This window comes from Budorcas taxicolor, chromosome 2 (genome assembly GCF_023091745.1).
Source record: "Budorcas taxicolor isolate Tak-1 chromosome 2, Takin1.1, whole genome shotgun sequence".
In the NCBI taxonomy this organism is placed as follows: Eukaryota; Metazoa; Chordata; class Mammalia; order Artiodactyla; family Bovidae; genus Budorcas; species Budorcas taxicolor.
Window position 1 is genome coordinate 23,905,781 of NC_068911.1, and position 18,284 is coordinate 23,924,064.

The following is an 18,284-nucleotide window of genomic DNA, read 5'->3' on the forward strand; positions in this document are numbered from 1 at the left end:
AATTGTGTGGTAGTTTGAGCATTCTTTAGCATCTCCTTTCTTTGGGGTTGGAATGAAAACTGACATTTTCCAGTCCTGTGGCCACTGCTGAGTTTTCCAAATTTGCTGGCATATTGAGTGCAGCACTTTCACAGGATCATCTTTTGGATTTGAAATAGCTCAACTGGAATTCCATCACCTCCACTTACTTTGTTCACATAACGCTTCCTAAGGCCCACTTGACTTCACATTCCAGGATGTCTGGCTCTAGGTGACTGTGTCGATCACAACAAACTGTGGAAAATTCTTAATGAGATAGGAATACCAGACCACCTGACCTGTCTCCTGAGAAATCTGTTTACAGGTCACAAAGCAGCACTTGGAATCAGACATAGAACAATGGACTGGTTCAAAATTGGGAAAGGAGCACATCAAGATTGTATATTGTCACCCTGCTTATTTAACTTCTATGCAGAGTACATCATGTGAAACGCTGGGCTGGGTGAATCACAAGCTGGAATCATGATTGCCAGGAGAAATATCAACAACCTCAGATATGCAGATGACACCACAGTTAGGGCAGAAAGCGAAGAAGAACTAAACAGCCTCTTAATTAAGGTGAAAGAGGAGAGCAAAAAAAGCTGACTTAAAATTTAACATTCAAAAAACTAAGGTCATGGCATCTAGTCCCATCACTTCATGGCAAATAGATGGCAAAAAAGTGGAAACAGTAGCAGATTTTATTTTCATTGGCTCCAAAATCACTGTGGACAATGATAGCAACCACAAAATTGAAAGAAATTGTTCCTTGGTAGAAAAGCTATGAAAAACCTAGACAGTATATCACAAAGCAGAGACATCATTTTTCCAACAAAGATTCATCTAGTCAAAGCTATGGTTTTTCCAGCAATCATGTACAGATGTGACAGTTGGACCATAAATAAGGCTGAGTTTTGAAGAATCGATGCTTTCCAATTGTGATGTTTGAGAAGACTCCTGAGAGTCCCTTGGACAGCAAGGAGATCAAATTCTAAAGGAACTCTGAATATTCACTGGAAGAACTGATTCTGAAGCTGATGCTTCAGTAGTTTGGCCAACTGATGTGAAGAGCTAACTCACTGGAAAAAGACCCTGATGTTGGGTAAGATTTAGGGCAGGAGGAGAAAGGGGCAGCAGAGGATGAGATGGTTGTATGGCACAACCAACTCAATGGACATGAGTTTGGGCAAACTTGGAGATATAAAGTACAGGGAAGGGTGGTGTGCTACAAATCACGACATCACAAAGAGTCAGACACAACAGTGACTGAACAACAATGACGTCATTGTGATCAAGTGGGCTTTATCCCAGGAATGCAAGGATACTTTAATATAAGCAAAGCAATCAATGTGATACACTGTATTAAAAAATTGAAAGATAACAACCATATGATCATCTCAATAGATGCAGAGAAAGCTTTTGACAAAATTCAACACCCATTTATGATAAAAACTCTCCAGAAAGTAGGCACAGAAGGAACATACCTCAACATAAAAAAGGCCATATACAACAAACCCACTGCTGCTGCTGCTGCTGCTGCTGCTAAGTCGCTTCAGTCGTGTCTGACTCTGTGTGACCCCATAGACGGTAGCCCACTAGGCTCCCCTGTCCCTAGGATTCTCCAGGCAAGAACACTGGAGTGGGTTGCCATTTCCTTCTCCAATGCATGAAAGTGAAAAGTGAAAGTGAAGTTGCTCAGTCGTGTCCAACTCTTAGCGACCTCGTGGACTGCAACCTACCAGGCTCCTCCATCCATGGGATTTCCCAGGCAAGAGTACTGGAGTGGGGTGCCATTGCCTTCTCCCAACAAACCCACAGCAAACATTATTCTCAACGGGAAAAAACTGAAAGCACTTCCTCTACGATCAGCAACAAGACAAGGGTGTCCACTTGCCACTATTATTCAACATAGTTTTGGAAGTACTAGTCACAGCAATCAGAGAAGAAAAAGAAATAAAAGGAATCCATATTGGGAAAGAAGTAAAACTCTTACTGTTTGCAGATGACGTGATACTATACATAGAAAACCCTAGAGATGCCACCAGAAAATTACTAGAGCTAATCAATGAAAATAGCAAAGTCACAGGATATAAAATTAATATGCAGAAATCCTTTACATTCCTACACATTAACAATAAAAAATCAGAGAGAGTAATTAAGAAAATAATGCCCCTCACCTTTGTGACCAATAGAATAAAATACCTAGGAATAAACCTACTTTAAGAGACAAAAGACCTGTATGCAGAAAACTAAGACACTGATGAAAGAAAGATGGCAAAAACAGATGGAGAGACATACCATGTTTCCTGGATTGGAAGAATCAATATTGTGAAAATGACTGTAGTACCCAAAGAAATCTAAAATATTCAATGCAATCTCTACCAAACTATCAATGGTATTGTTCACAGAACTAGAACTAAAAATTTCATAATGTATGGAAACACAAAAGACCCTCAATAACCAAAGCAATCTTGAGAAAGAAGAATTGAGCTAAAGGAATCAACCTTCCTGACTTCAGTGTATACTACAAAGCTGCAATCATCAAAACAGTATGGTCCTGGCATAAAAACAGAAATATAGACCAATAAAACAAGATTAAAAAAAAAAAAAAGCCTAGAGATAAACCCACACACCTATGAGCAAAACCTTTGACAAAGGAGGCAACAATATTCAATGGAGAAAATATTGAAGTCTCTTCAATAAGTGATGCTAGGAGCACTGGACAGCTGTGTGTAAAAGAATGAAATTAGAACACTTCCTAACACCATACTCAAAGATAAACTCAAAATGGACTGAAGACCAAAATATAAGACCAGAAACTACAAAACTCTTAGAGGAAAACATAGGCAAAACATTCTTTGACATAAATCACTGCAAGATTCTCTATGACCCACTTCTCAGACTAATTGAAATAAAAACAAAAGAAACAAATGGGATCTAACTAAACTCAAAGACTTTTCACAGTGAAGGAAACTATAAACATGGTGAAAATACAGCCCTCCAAATGGGGGGAAATAAAAGCAAATGAAACAACTGACACAGGATTAATGTCCAAAGTATACAAGTAACCCATACAGCTCAATACCAGAAAAACAAACAATCCAATCAAAAAGTGGGCAGAAGACCTAAAGCAGACATTTCTCCAAAGAAGACATGCAGGTAGTTAATGAACACACAAAAAGATGCTCAACATCTCCCTTTATTAAAGAAATGCAAATCAAAACTATAAGGAAGTATCACCTCACACTGGTCAGAATGGCCATCATCCAAAAATCTATAAACAATAAATGTTGGAGAGGATGTGGAGAAAAGGGAAACTTCTTGGACTGTTGGTGGGAACATAAATTGATATAAGCACTATGGAGAACAGTGAAGATTCCTTGAAAATCTAGGACTAAATCTACCATATGACCCAGCAATCCCACCAATGGGCCTACACCTAGAAGAAACCATAATTGAAAAAGACACGTGTACCCCAGTGTTCATTGCAGCACTATTTAGAATAGGCAGGACATGGAACCAACCTAGATGCCCATCAGCAGAAGAATGGATAAAGAAGTTGTGAAACATATATACAATGGAATAATACTCAGCCATAGAAAGGAACACATTTGAGCCTATTACACGAAGGGAAGTAAGTCAGAGAAAAACAAATATCGTGTATTAACTCATACATATGGAATTTTGAAAGATGGTACTGATGAACCTATTTGTAGGGTAGCAATGGAGACACAGACATTAAGGACAGACTTGTGGACACAATGGTGGAAGCAGAGGGTGGGACAAATTGAGAGAGTAGCATGGAAACATATACATTACCATATATAGAATATATAGCCAGTGGGAATTTGCTGTATAATGCAGGGAACTCAAATGCAGGGAACTCAAATCCAGTGCTCTGTGGCAACCAAGAGGGGTGGGATGGGATGGGAGGTGGGAGGGAGGTTCAAGAAGGAGGGGCATATGCATACCTATGGCTGATTCATGGTGATGTGTGGCAGAGACCAACACAAAGCTACAAAGCAATTATCCTCCAATTAAAATAAATTAATTTTTAAAAATCTCTGATGTGTGGGTCTCTATAGTAACGTTTACTTAAGTTGTATATAAGAAACACAGAGCTACTCTTGCGCAGTTAAAACTGGTTGAGACCACCAACCATTCAGCCAGGCCTGTGCAAGTATCTGATAGGTGACCTTCTGATGTCAGAAGGCTAGAAACTCCATTCTCAGATCATGTTAGTGCCACCATTTTCTGAGTATGCGTGCCATGAAGAAGTTCTTGACTCAGACATGCCTGTGCAGAGCATTGATTATCTCACCTTTTTCCTGCCTCCCATCACCTTCTCCTGCACCTTTGACCACCCTATACTCTCCACACAGCAATACCCCAAGCCTCTTGCCTTTGAGGAGACAGGACCTGAGACTTGTTCTTTTGTCTCTTTACTTGATTGCCTTGTGAATAAACACTTTCTCTGCTGTAAACTTCAGTGTCTCAGCACTTAGTGGGCAAACAAAACCAGTTCAGTAACAGCTTTGCCAGAAACTGGTGAGCAACATAGAAATTCAGGTCCTGCTCCACGCCTACAGACTCAGAGTCTACCTTTTACCCCCCTGAACACATGCACATTAACATTTAAGAAACATAGTTTATGGCTGCCCTGGAAATCTCTGCCCTCTTCCTTAAGCCCTCTCCTTCCTTCCGAGAGAAGGTGCCTTTAGAGCTTGAGCTCCCCTTCTCCATTCACTGGCGTATGAACAACAGCCTGTCTTGACTCCCTGGTGGCTCAGACAGTAAAGCATCTGCCTGCAATGTAGGAGACCTGGGTTTGATCCCTGGGTCAGGAAAGATCCCCTGGAGAAGGCAGAACTCTTGCCTAGAAAATCCCATGGATGGAGAAGCCTGGTAGGCTACAGTCCATGGGGTTGCAAAGAGTCAGACATGACTGAGCGACTTCACTTTTGCTTGCAAAAAAAAGAAAAAAAAAAAAAAAAAAAAACCCACAGTCTAAAACTTCTTCTAATCCTCAAGGTACTGTTGCTTCTCAGCTGAGCCACCTTCAGATCGCCTGATGTGGGTGCCCTCTACTGGCTTAGAAATTAAGCACTTCCTTTAGGAAAGACTTCTGTTGCATTTCCCTCTGCTGGTTGTTTAGGGTTTTCGAATGGGGCGTGGAGCTCCTAAACAGGGCCATAAGGACTACTAGAGCATATGTATGAGGCTTGAGTCTCCTCCTGAGTTTTGGAAAGCTGATCAACGTCTATAGCCAGAGCAGTGGAGCCCACATCCTCTCTAGCTCAGATGGCTCTGATTCCCAATTACCAAGTAGTCTGCTTTCCTGATATTTCATCCTTGCCACTTCTGCTTTAACTGAAAGCAGGGAACAAAGGAAGAGTGCCTAAGGGAGCCAGCCAGCTGACGGTGGATTCCTGGCTTAATCACTAGATATCTCTGAGACCTTCAGAAAATGATTTGCTTGCTCACCCAGTTTCTTCTGCAACCTGTTGTCTAGTAAGGCATGGAAATGAGAAGAGAAGGATCTCTCAGAACTCTTATGAAAAGTCAGAGATCACAACAGATGTGAAAATTCTTAGAAAACCTGAAATATTTCACAAATGTGAAGGTATATATGTCCCTGAAACTACTAGTGTAACCAGCTGCTCTGGTGCAGAACTAGCCAACTCCAGCCCCACCCCAATTCAGAGCTGCTCTTACGTGGCCTAATGCTGTTTATATAATTCTCATTATTTGTCTAGATCAGGGATTCTCAACCTTGGCACTGACATGTGGACCCAATAGTTCTTTGTTGTAAAGGGCTGTTCTGCACATTGTAGAATGTTGAGCAGCATCCATGGCCCTGACCCACTAGATGCCAGCAGAATTCCTCCCAAACACACACAGTCATGACAATCAAAAATCTCTCCAGACATTGCCAAATGTCCTGGAGTAGGGGTGGGACAGGTCATCCCAAATAGATGACTGCTCTAGATTCAGTCTACTCAGTCTTTCTAGTCAATGCAAAATATTGTGCAAGAGTTCCTACATAGAAGGTTCTGGGATACCCAAGGGGAAAGATAGATACTGTTTCCATTCCCAAAGCACTAGCAGAAAAGAGGCAGGTAGGGCAGGTGTGAGGAAGGAAAAATATAAGGGAATGGCAACAGACAAGAGACCATCTAGTCAAGCAAGGGTTTGATTTTTCTAGTGTTTTGTAGCACTTTTTTTTTTTTCTTTTTTTTGGTGCATGGGCCGGGAAGTAGCACTTTTATAATTTAGAGATCACTTGCCTCAGTTTCCCAATGACTCACATTGGGCAGAATTTTTGTTACAGACTGATAAAATCAATGACCAGAGAAGCTATCATTCGCTTACCATGCCTGGTCCATGAGAGCTGTTAATTGGAGTAACATGTACATAAGTGAGACATGACTTCACTGGGGGATGAGCTTTGAGCTGGATCCTGGAAGGTGGAAATATTTAGAAACAGGAGGTATGGAGTGGGATACTCTAACATCATTGATCTTCGACTTCTGCCACACACACAATAGACAATAGATAATCCACCAAAAAGACATATCCAAGAGGCATGCCAGATGTGGGTGTAATGCTCACTTCCTACCTCTTCCCCAAGAAACTAAAGAAAGAGCTTCGATAACTCATAATTGTCAGAACTCTCACCAGTCATGGTGTGTGCGTGTGTGCATGTGTGCATTTGTACACATGCTCAATTACTCAGGTATACATGTGTGTGTGCACACATAATAAATCACTCATGGTATGTATGTGCTTGCACACACTCATGTGTTTTGAGGGGTGCTGTGGCATAGGTAAGAGAAAGCAAGTTATTCTCAAGTTCCATCCCATTTCTAACGAAGTTCCATTAGTCATCCTCAACTTTGTGACAACTCACACCTGATCATACCTTGCCAGGCATCACAGCATCTGGGCTGCATCTCCTTTTCTATTCAGAGGAGACAGTAGAAGCCATACAGAGGTGGTGGTTGAAATAGCACTTCTATGTGCACAGCTCTAGAGGGAACCACTGTTTATATTCCATTTTATGAGAACAGGGATCCCCGAAGTTACTTGACACAGCAGCAAAGGTTATAGGAACTGACAAACAATGTCTGTGACGGCATGGATACAGATCCCAGGACTTAAGGCAGGTGGAGGCCTTAACACCTAAGAGCACATTGGTTACAAAGGTGGGCTCTTGAGTCAGGCAAGCTGGGCATGAATCCCACTTCTGCTTCTATGTACCTTAAACAATTTAACAACTCAATTTTTCAGCTTCCTCATTTCTAAAGTTGGCAGTAGTGAGGATTGACTAAAAACATGTATTGAAGTGTAGAAGGCTGAAGATCGCACTGACATATGGTAAAAACAAATACCTATAATTATACTGATATATTAACATTCTGCCTATATAACATCAGTTTTCGCCCTCTGGGGATTAATTACCTTTTTAATTTTAATTGATTTACCTTTCCAAATAAGAACACATTGAACTGCACCTAAAAGGTCAACAGTACCATTTTTACCTAAGTATAATTGATATACAATATTATATTAGTTTCAAGAGTAAATCACTAAGTCAATATCTTTGTGCATTATAAAATGATTATCACCATAAGTCTAGTTACCATCTATAACATATGAAGCTAATTCAGTATTACTGACTATCTTCCCAATGGTTAACCTGACATATCCATGATACATGGAGTAACCAGGGAGTCCTAACATTCTTCCAAGCTTGGCTACCAATAGGGTTTTTAATTTTTCATTTGTTATTACCTAGAGGATAATTGCCCTTCCACTAGAGGACTGGAATAAAAACTGATCTTTTCCAGAACTGTGACCACTGCTGAGCTTTCCAAATTTGCTGCCATATTGAGTGCAGCACTTTAACAGCATCATCTTTTAGGATTTGAAATAGCTCAGCTGAAATTCCATCATCTCCATTAGTTTTATCCATAGTAAGGCCTCCTAAGGCCCACTTGACTTCACAACCCAAGATGTCTGGCCTAGATGACTGATCACACCATTGTGGTTATCCCGTTCATTAAGGCCTTCTGTGTATCCTTGCCACCTCTTCTTAATCTCTTCTGCTTCTGTTAGGTCCATACCTAACAGAAGGTTTCTGTCTTTCATTGTATCCATCTTTGCATGAAATATTCCCTTTGTGTCCCTAATTTTCTTCATGAACCAAGAGCTTGCAGATGTACATGGTAGATTTAGAAAAGGCAGAGGAATCAAATTGCCAACATATGCTGGATCATAGAAAAAGCAAGGGAATACCATAAAAAAATATCTACTTCTGTTTCATTGACTACGCTAAATCCTTTGACTGAGTGGATCACAAGAAAATGTGGAGAATTCTTAAAGAGATGGGAATACCACACCATGTTACCTGCCTCCTGAGAAACTTGTATGCAGGTCAAGAAGCAAGAGTTAGAACTGGACATGGAGAATAGACTGGTTCCAAACTGGAAAAGGAGTATGTCATGGCTGTATATTATCACCTTGCTTATTTAACTTATATGCAGAGTACATCATGTGAAATGCCAGGCTGGATGGAGCACAAGCTGGAATAAAGATTGCATGGAGAAATTAACTAACTCCAGATATGCAGATGACACTACTCTAAAGGCAGAAAGTGAACAGGAACTAAGAAGCCTCTTAATTAAGGTGAAAGAGGAGAGTGAAAAAGCTGGCTTAAAACTCAACATTCAATCAACTAAAATAGGATCCAGTCCCCATCACTTCATGACAAGTAGACTGGGGGAAAATGGAAACAGTGACAGACTTTATTTTCATGGGCTCCAAAATCACTGCAGACAGTGACTGCAGCCATGAAATTAAAAGACACTTGCTCCTTGGAGAAAAACCATGACAAACCTAAACAGTGTATTAAAAAGCAGAGACATCACTTTGCCAACAAAGATTCATCTAGTTATTTGGAATTGGAATGAAAAAGTTTCACTGCAATCCCAAAGAACAGCAATGCAAACTATTGCACAATTGCACTCATTTCACATGCTAGCAAAGTAATGCTCAAAATCCTTCAAGCTAGGCTTCAACAGTATGTGAAATGTGAACTTCCAGATATACAAGCTGGATTAGAAAAGGCAGAGGAATCAGAGATCAAATTGCCAACATCTGTTGGATCTTAGGAAGACCTAGAGAATTCCTGAAAAGCATCTACTTCTGCTTCATTGACTACACTAAAGCCTTTGTGTAAATCAAAACAAACTGTAGAAAATTCTTCAAGAGATGGCAATACTTTACCTGCCTTCTACAAAACCTGTTTGCAGGTCAGTTTGCAACAGTTAGAACCAGACATGGAAAATGGACTGGTTCAAAACTGGGAAAGGAGGATGTCAAGGCTGTATATTGTCACCCTGCTTATTTAACTTATATGCAGAGTACATCATGGAAATGCATGGCCAAATGAAGCACAAACTGGAATCAAGATTGTGGGGAGAAATATCAATAACCTCAGATATGCAGATGATACCACCCTTATGGCAGAAAGCAAAGAGGAACTAAAAAGCCCTTTGATGAAGGTGAAAGAGGAGAGTGAAAAATCTGGCTTAAAACTCAACATTCAAAAAATGAAGATCATGGCATCTGGTCCCAGTCCTTCATGGCAAATAGATGGGAAAACAATGGAAACAGTGACAGATTTTATTTTCTTGGGCTCCAAAATCACTGCAGATGGTGGCTGCAGCCATGAAATTAAAAGATGTTTGCCCCTTGGAAGAAAAGTAATGACAAACCTAGACAGCATATTAAAAAGTAGTGACATTATTTTGCTGAAAAATGTCCAATAATCAAAGCTATGGCTTTTCCAGTAGTCATGTATGAATGTGAGAGCTGGACAATAAAAAAGGCTGAGTGCTGAAGAATTGATGCCTTCAAACTGCGGTGCTGAGAAGACTCTTGAGAGTCCCTTGGACTGCAAGGAGATCAAACCAGTCGATTCTAAGGGAAATCAACCCTGAGTATTCATTGGAAGGACTGATGCTGAAGCTGAAGTCCAATACTTTGACCACCTGATGCAAAGGGCTGACTCATTGGAAAAGACTCTGATGCTGGGAAAGATTGAAGGCAGGAGAGGGGGACAACATAGTATGAGATGGTTGGATAGCACGATTGACTCAATGGACATGTGTTTGAGCAACTCCTGGAGATAGTGAAGGATAGGGAAGTCTGGCGTGCTGCAGTCCTTGGGGTCACAAAGAATTGGTCATGACTGAGCAACTTAACAACCACATGAGGATAATTGCTTTACAATATTGTGTTGGTTTCTGCCACGTAGAAACATGAATCAGCCATAGGTATACATATGTCTCCTCCATCTTGAATGTTGCTCCCACCTCCCATCCCATCCCACCCCTCTAGGTTCTCACAGAGCACCAGACTTGAGCTCCCTGCATCATACAGCACATTTTCACTGGCTGTCTAGTTTTACATATGGTAATGTATATGTTTAAATGCTACTGTCTCAATTTGCCCCACCCTCTCCTTCCTCTCCATGTCCACAAGTTTGTTCTCTATGTCTGTGTCTCCACTACTGCCTTGCAGATAGGTTCATCACTACCATCTTTCTAAATTCCATATATATGTGTCAATATATGATATTTGTTTTTCTCTTTCTGACTTCCTACACTCTGTATAATAGACTCTAGGTTCATCCACTTCATTAGAACTCACTCAAGTGCATTCCTTTTTATAGCTGAATAATATTCCATTGTGTATATGTACCACAACTTTTTTATCCATCCATCAGTGGACATCTAGACTGCTTCCATGTCCTAGATATAGTAAACAATGCTGCAATGAACACTGGGGTACATGTGTCTTTTTCAATTGTGGTTTCCTCAGGATATATGCCCAGGAGAGGGACTGCTGTGTCATACAATAGTTTTCCCCTTCATGAATCACAGCCTTGTTGTGGCAAACGTGCTTGCATAACTCAGTGAAGCTATGAGCCATGCTGCACAGGACCACCCAAGATGGATGGGTCATAGTAAGAGTTAGGACGAAACATGGCCCACTGGATGACAGAATGGCAAACCACTCCAGTATTCTTGCCATGAGAACCCCATAAACAATACAAAAAGGCAAAAATATATATACAACACCAAAAGATGAGCCCCCCAGCTCGGAAGGTGTCCAATATGCTCCTGGGGAAAAGGGTACGGCAATTACTGATAACTCCAGAAAGAATGAAGCACCTGGGCCAAAGTGGAAAAGATGCTCAGTTGTGGATACGTCTGATGGTGAAAGTCTGATGTTGTAAAGAACAATATTGCATAAGAAATGGGAATGTTAGGTCCATGAATCAAGGTAAATTAGATGTGGTCAAGCAGGAGATGGCAAGAGTGAATCTCGACATACTAGAAATCAGTGAACTAAAATGGATAGGAATGGGCAAGTTTATTTCAGATGTCCATTATATCTACTACTGTGGGCAAGGATCCCTTAGAAGCAATAAAGTCCCCTTATAGTCAATAAAAGAGTCCAAAATGCAGTACTTGGGTGCAATCTCAAAAACAAAAGAATGATCTTGTTTCATTTTCCAAGGCAAACCACTGAACATCAAAGTAATTCAAGTCTATGCCCCAACCACTAATGTTGAAGAAGCTGAAATTGACCAGTTCTATGAAGACCTGTAAGACCTTCTAGACCTAACACCAAAAAAAAAAGATATCCTTTTCATCATAGGGGATTTGGATGCAAAAGTAGGAAGTCAAGAAATAACTGGAGTAACAGGCAAGTTTGGCCCTGGAGTACAAAATGAAGCAGGGCAAAGGCTAACATGGTTTTGTCAAAGGAGCACACTGGTCATGGCAAATGCCTTTTTCCAATGATACAAGGGAAGACTCTACACATGGACATCACCAGATGGTCAGCACCAAAATCAGATTGATTATATTCTTTGAACCCAAAAATGGAGAGGTTCTATACAGTCAGCAAAAACAAGACCTGGAGCTGACTGTGGCTCAGATCAAGAGCTCGTTTTTGCAAAATTTAGGCTTAAAGGAAGTAGGGAAAACCATCAGGGCATTCAGATATGACCTCAATTAAATCCCTTATGATTATACAGTGGAAGTGATGAATAGATTTAAGGGATTAGATCTGGTAGACAGAGTGCCTAAAGAACTATTGACAGAGGTTCATACACTTCACGGGAGGCAGTGATCAAAACTATCCCAGAAAAAAAGAAAGGCAAGAAGGCAAAGTGATTGTTTGAGGAGGCTTTACAAATAGCTGAGGAAAGAAGAAAAGTGAAAGGCAAGGGAGAAAGGGAAAGATACATGCAACTGAATGCAGAGTTCCAGAGAATAGCAAGGAGAGATAAGAAGGCCTTCTTAAATGAAAATGCAAAGAAATAGAAGAAAACAATAGAATGGTAAAGACTAGAGTATATTCAAGAAAATTAGAGCTATAAAGGGAACATTTCGTGCAAGGACGGGTACAATAAAGGACAGAAACTGTAAGAATCTAACAGAAAGAGAAGAAATTAAGAAGAGGAGGCAATACACAAGAGAAGTATACCAAAAAGATTTTAATGACCCAAATAACCATGATGGTGTGGTGGCTCTCCTAGAGCCATATATCCTGGAGTGTGAAGTCAAATGGACCTTAGGAAGCATTACTATGAACAAAGCTAGTGGAGGTGATGGAATTTCATCTGGGCTATTTAAAATCCTGAGAGATGATGCTGTTAAAGTGCTATATTCAATATGCCAGGAAATTTGCAAAACTCAGCAGTGGCCACAGAACTGGAAAAGGTCAGTTTACATTCCAGTTCCAAACAAGGGCAGTGCCAAAGGCTGTTTGTACTACCACACAATTGCACTCATTTCTCAAGCTAGTAAGGTTATGTTCTCAATCCTTCAAGCTAGGTTTCTGAAGTACATGAACTAAAAACTTCCAGATGTACAAGCTGGGTTTCAAAGAGGCAGAGTAACCAGAGATCAAATTGTGAACATTCACTGGACCCTGGAGAAAGCAAGGGAGTTCCAGAAAAATATCTACTTCTGCTTCATTAACTATGCTAAAGCCTTTGGCTGTGTGCTGTGTGGATCACAGCAAACTGGAAAATTCTTAAAGAGAAGGGAATACCAACACCTTATCTGCCTTCTGAGAAACTATATGTAGATTAAGAAGAAACAGTTAGAAACAGACTTGGAACAATGGACTGGTTCAAAATTGGGGATGGAGTATGACAGGGGTGTTTATTGTCACTCTGCTTATTAAACCTATATGCAGAGTACATCATCCAAAATGCCAGGCTGGATGAAGAACAAGCTGGACTCAAGACTGCTGGGAGAAATATCAACAACCTTAGATATGCAGATGATAGCACTCTAATAGCAAAAAGCCTTGATGAGGGTAAAAGAGAAGACTGCAAAAACAGGCTTAAAATTCATTATCATCCATTGGATCATCGAAAAAGCAAGAGAATTCCAGATAAACATCTACTTCTGCTTCACTGACTACACAAAAGCCTTTGACTGTGTAGAACACAGCAAACTGTGGAAAATTCTTAAAGAGATGGGAATACCAGACTACCTTACTTGCCTCCTGAGATATCTGTATGCAGGTCAAGAAGCAACAATTAAATCTAACACTGAAAATGGACTGGTTCCAAAATGGGAAAGGAGTATGTCAAGGCTGTATATCACCCTGCTTATTTAACTTATGTGCAGAGTATGTCATGCGAAATGGTGGGCTGGATGAAGCACAAAGATTGCGGGGAGAAATATCAATAAACTCAGATATGCAGATAATACCATCCTTATGGCAGAAAGCAAAGAGGAACTAAAGAGCCTCTTGATGAAGGTGAAAGATGAGAGTGAAAAAGCTGGCTTAAAACTCAACGTTCAAAAAACGAAGATCATGGCATCCAGTCCCATCACTTCATGGCATTCAGTCCCATCACTTCATGGCAAATAGATGGGGAAACAATGGAAACAGTGACAGACTTTATTTTCTTGGTTTCTTTATCTTGATTTTGATTTCTTCAAAATCACTGCAGATGGTGACTGCAGCCATGAAATTAAAAGATACTTGCTCTTTGGAAGAAAAGTTATGACCAACCTAGATAGCATATTAAGACATTACTTTGCCAACAAAAGTCTGTCTAATCAAAGCTATGGTTTTTTCAGTAGTCATTTATGGATGTGAGAGTTGGGGCATAAAGAAAGCTGAGTGCTGAAGAATTGATACTTTTGAACTGTGGTGCTGGAGAAGACTCTTGAGAGTCCCTTGGACTGCAAGGATATCAAACCAGTCCATCCTAAAGAAAATCAGTCCTGAATATTCATTGGAAGGACTGATACTGAAGCTGAAGCTCCAATACTCTGACCACCTAATGAGAAGAGCTGACTCACTAGAAAAGACCCTGATACTGGGAAAGACTGAAGGCAGGACAAGGGGATGACAGAGGATGAGATGGTTGGATGGCATCACTGACTCAATGGACATGAGTCTGAGCAAACTGCAGGAGCTGGTAATTGATAGGGAAGCCTGGCATGCTGCAGTCCATGGGGTCACAGAGTCAGACACAACTGAGCGACTGAGCTGAACTAAAGATCATGAAATTTGTCCCATCACTTCATGGCAAATTAGAAGGGGAAAATGCGGAAACAGTGGCAGATTTTATTTTCTCCAAAATCACTGTAAATGGTGACTGAAGACATGAAATTAAAAGATGCTTGCTCCTTGGAAGTAAAGCGATGACAAACCTACATAGCATGTTCAAAAGCAGAGATATCACTTTGCCAACAAAGTTCTGTATAGTCAACATATGGTTTTTCCAGTAGCCATGTACGGATGTGAGAACTGGATCATAAAGAAGGCTGAATGTTGATGCTTCCGAATAGTGGTGCTGGAGAAGATTGCAAGTCCCTTGGACTGCATGGAGATCAAACCAGTCATTCCTAAAGGAAATCAACTGTGATGATACCTGAAGGACTGATGCTGAAGCTGAAGCTCCAATACTTTGGCCACCAGATGTGAAGAGGTGACTCATTGGAAAAAAACCTTGATGCTGGGAAAGATTGAAGGTGGGAGAAGGGGACGACAGAGGATGAGGTGGTTGGATGGCATCACTGATTCAGTGGACATGATTCTGAGCAAACTCTGAGCAATTGTGGAGGACAGGGAAGCTTGGCATGCTGCAGTCCATGAGGTCACAATCAGATATGACTTAGTGACTGAAAAAAGCACAGAAAAAAATTTTAAATGGTAGTTTTATTCTTAGTTTTTTTAAGGAATCTCCATACTGTTCTCCATAGTGGCTGTATCAATTTACATTTCCACCAACAGTGCAAAAGGGTTCCTTTTTATCCACACCATCTCTCTAGCACTTATTGTTTGTAGATTTTTTGATTATAGCTATTCTGACTGGTGTGAGGTAATACTTCATTGTAGTTTTGTTTTTCTCTAATAACGAGTGATGTTGAGCATATTTTCATACGTTTATTAGTCATCTGTATGTCTTCTTAGGAGAGATGCCAGTTTAGGTCTCCTGCCCACTTTTTGATTGGGCTGTTTTTCTGGTATTGAGCTGAATGAGCTGCTTGTACATTTTAGAGATTAATCCTTTGTCAGTTGTTTTATTTGTTATTATTTTTTCCCATTCTGAGGGTTGTCTGTTCACCTTGCTCAGTTTCCTTTCCTGTGCAAAAAATTTTAATTGGATCCCATTTATTTTTATTTCATTTCTCTGGGAGGTGCATAGAGGATCTTGCTTGATTTATGTCAGAGAGTATTCTGCCTATGTTTTCCTCTTTAGAGTTTTATAGGCTTTGCTCATGTCTTTAAATCCATTTATTTTTGTGTAAGGTGTTAGGAAGTATTCTAATTGCATTTTTTTACACATAGCTGTCCAGTTTTCCCAGCACCACCTATTGAAGGGGCTATCTTTTCTCCATTGTATATTCTTGCCTTCTTTTGTCAAAGATAAGGCACCCAAAGGCGTGTGGGTTTATCTCTGGGCTATTAACTATAGATTACCTATGTGCTTCTGTTCCACTCAGTTTCAAATAACAGTGCACCACGCACTTCGACAACTATTCTTTATGGGCCTATTCTGTGCCAGGCACTCTGCTGGGTTCTGTATATTATTTCATTTGTCCATCAAGGCCTCAGGCTCCAGTAGTGTGACAGACAGAGCCTGAATTGCAAACTTTGATTTGTATGTCACATCTTGGCAGAATTGGTGAATCATTTCAGCCCTGAAGCCTAATTTCATTTACTCTAAAATCCAGAGGCTAAGGAAATATGAAGAATGAGAAGCCAACAGATATAGCCTGTGATCAGAAAAATGTCTTTAAATGATCTCTTGCCTACTCTCCGGATAATATTCCATAAGAAGGCTGTGTAAAGCTCTTAGCACTGAAAATACTTCCAAATCTTATATCCCCAGCCCAGATCTACTCTCTAAGCCATTGTTCATTTGACATTCTCTTGGTGTCAAAAAGGCGTATTTGACTTAATATGAGAAAAGCTCAGATGCCACCTCAGAAAATAGTATCACTGACTACCCACTGGCTCAAATTAAAAATTTAGGTGCCATTCTGTGTGCCCCTTTCCTCCACTACCCACATGCAACCCATCACCAAATGCTGCTAGCTCTCTACACTAGGGTAAACCATCCTCTGCTGTGGACCTCCGCAGACCTCCTAACTGGCATTTTGACCCCCAATCCATCGGCCACAAGTGATCTTTAAAAATCTAAGTCTAATCTACGTTTCCCTTAATGCAAAGTGTGAAATTCTTTATCATCTTCCCTTTGCTCTTTGCTGTAAATTTCTTACCCTATGAGGTCTTGCATGATGGGCCCCTGTCTGTCCTCCATTTAGCCTTTGCTCACCAAGTCCAGTCACATTGATATCATTTCTTTTCCTTAAGCTCCTTCCAGTCTTGGGGCTTTGTGATCCTGTGCCCTCTGCTAGGAATACCTGCCCCCCAGCTCTTGGCATGGTGACAAATTCTCTTTCTGTGGTTCAGAGATTGCTGTGGTTGACATGGCCTGCCCCTTCGGCTTTCTTTAATTCACTTATCATAATCTGATATTTTGTTTACTTGTTATAGCAGGTAGACTGTAAGGTGGAGTCCATGATTCCCATCCGCGATATGTGTTCCTTTGTGTGATCCCTCTTCTTAGTGTGAGTGGGACCCGACTGCTTCTAACCCACAGAATGTAATGAAAGTAACAGGCTGTATGTGATTATGTGTACATGATTATGTGTTACAGCATGTAACGTCCATCTTGCTTAGAGACCCTCTTCCTTGGTAGTTTTGAAGAAGCAGGCTGCCAGGTTATGAGCTTCTTTATGACAGGGATTGAGGAACTCAGCCCCAAAGCCTACAAGGAAATGGGTGCAGCCAATGACTATGTGAGCTTGGATGTGGATCCTTTCCCTGTTGAGCCTCAAAGGAGAACCCAGCCCTAACATCACTGTTATTGCAGTCGTGCAAAGAACTCAGCTTAGAGAAGGCAATGGCAACCCACTCCAGTATTCTTGTCCGGAAAATTCCATGAACAGAAGAGCCTGGCAGGCTACAGTCCATGGGGTCACAAAGAGTTGGACACAACTCAGTGACTAAACAACAAAGGACCCAGCTAAGCCAGATCTCTATTTCTAACATACCAAAAATGCAGGATAACAAACATGCTCTTTGTAAACCGTTATGCAACAAGAGATAACTAATACACTTGTTAAGTGACTCCTACATTAGAAAGTAAACTTCAGGAGGCAAAGGGCCTTTTCGCTCTTCATTTCTGAAGCTCAGAACCCAGCAGGGTATTTAGTTTAGACGGCTAGTAGCAGACGCTTGCATGTAAGTAGGAAACATTCAATAAACGGTAACTTAATATTATACTCCCATGTATTGGCAGGGACATGTAGTTCTTGTTCTCTAATACAGTTGAAGTCACCTTTAGGAACAGGTGTGACTGACTGTCATGGGATATAGAAAAGTACCAATTAAGGGCTTCATGTTCTCCTGAATCAAATAGCAAGTACCTGCTTCTGTCTGCCCTTTTTCCTTTGGGGTCAGATGGTCTTCCCATCTCTAATACCCTATCACTCCCACCTATGCAGTCAGAGGGGGCTTACCCACTCCCTCTCCTAGTTCCTGAATGCATATCTGTCCTTGCCCTGATCCGTCAGCATATTCCATTCCCCACTTTCTCCTGCAGTTGGTTCAGGGTTGCCCACGTGACCCAAGTCTGTCCAATCAGA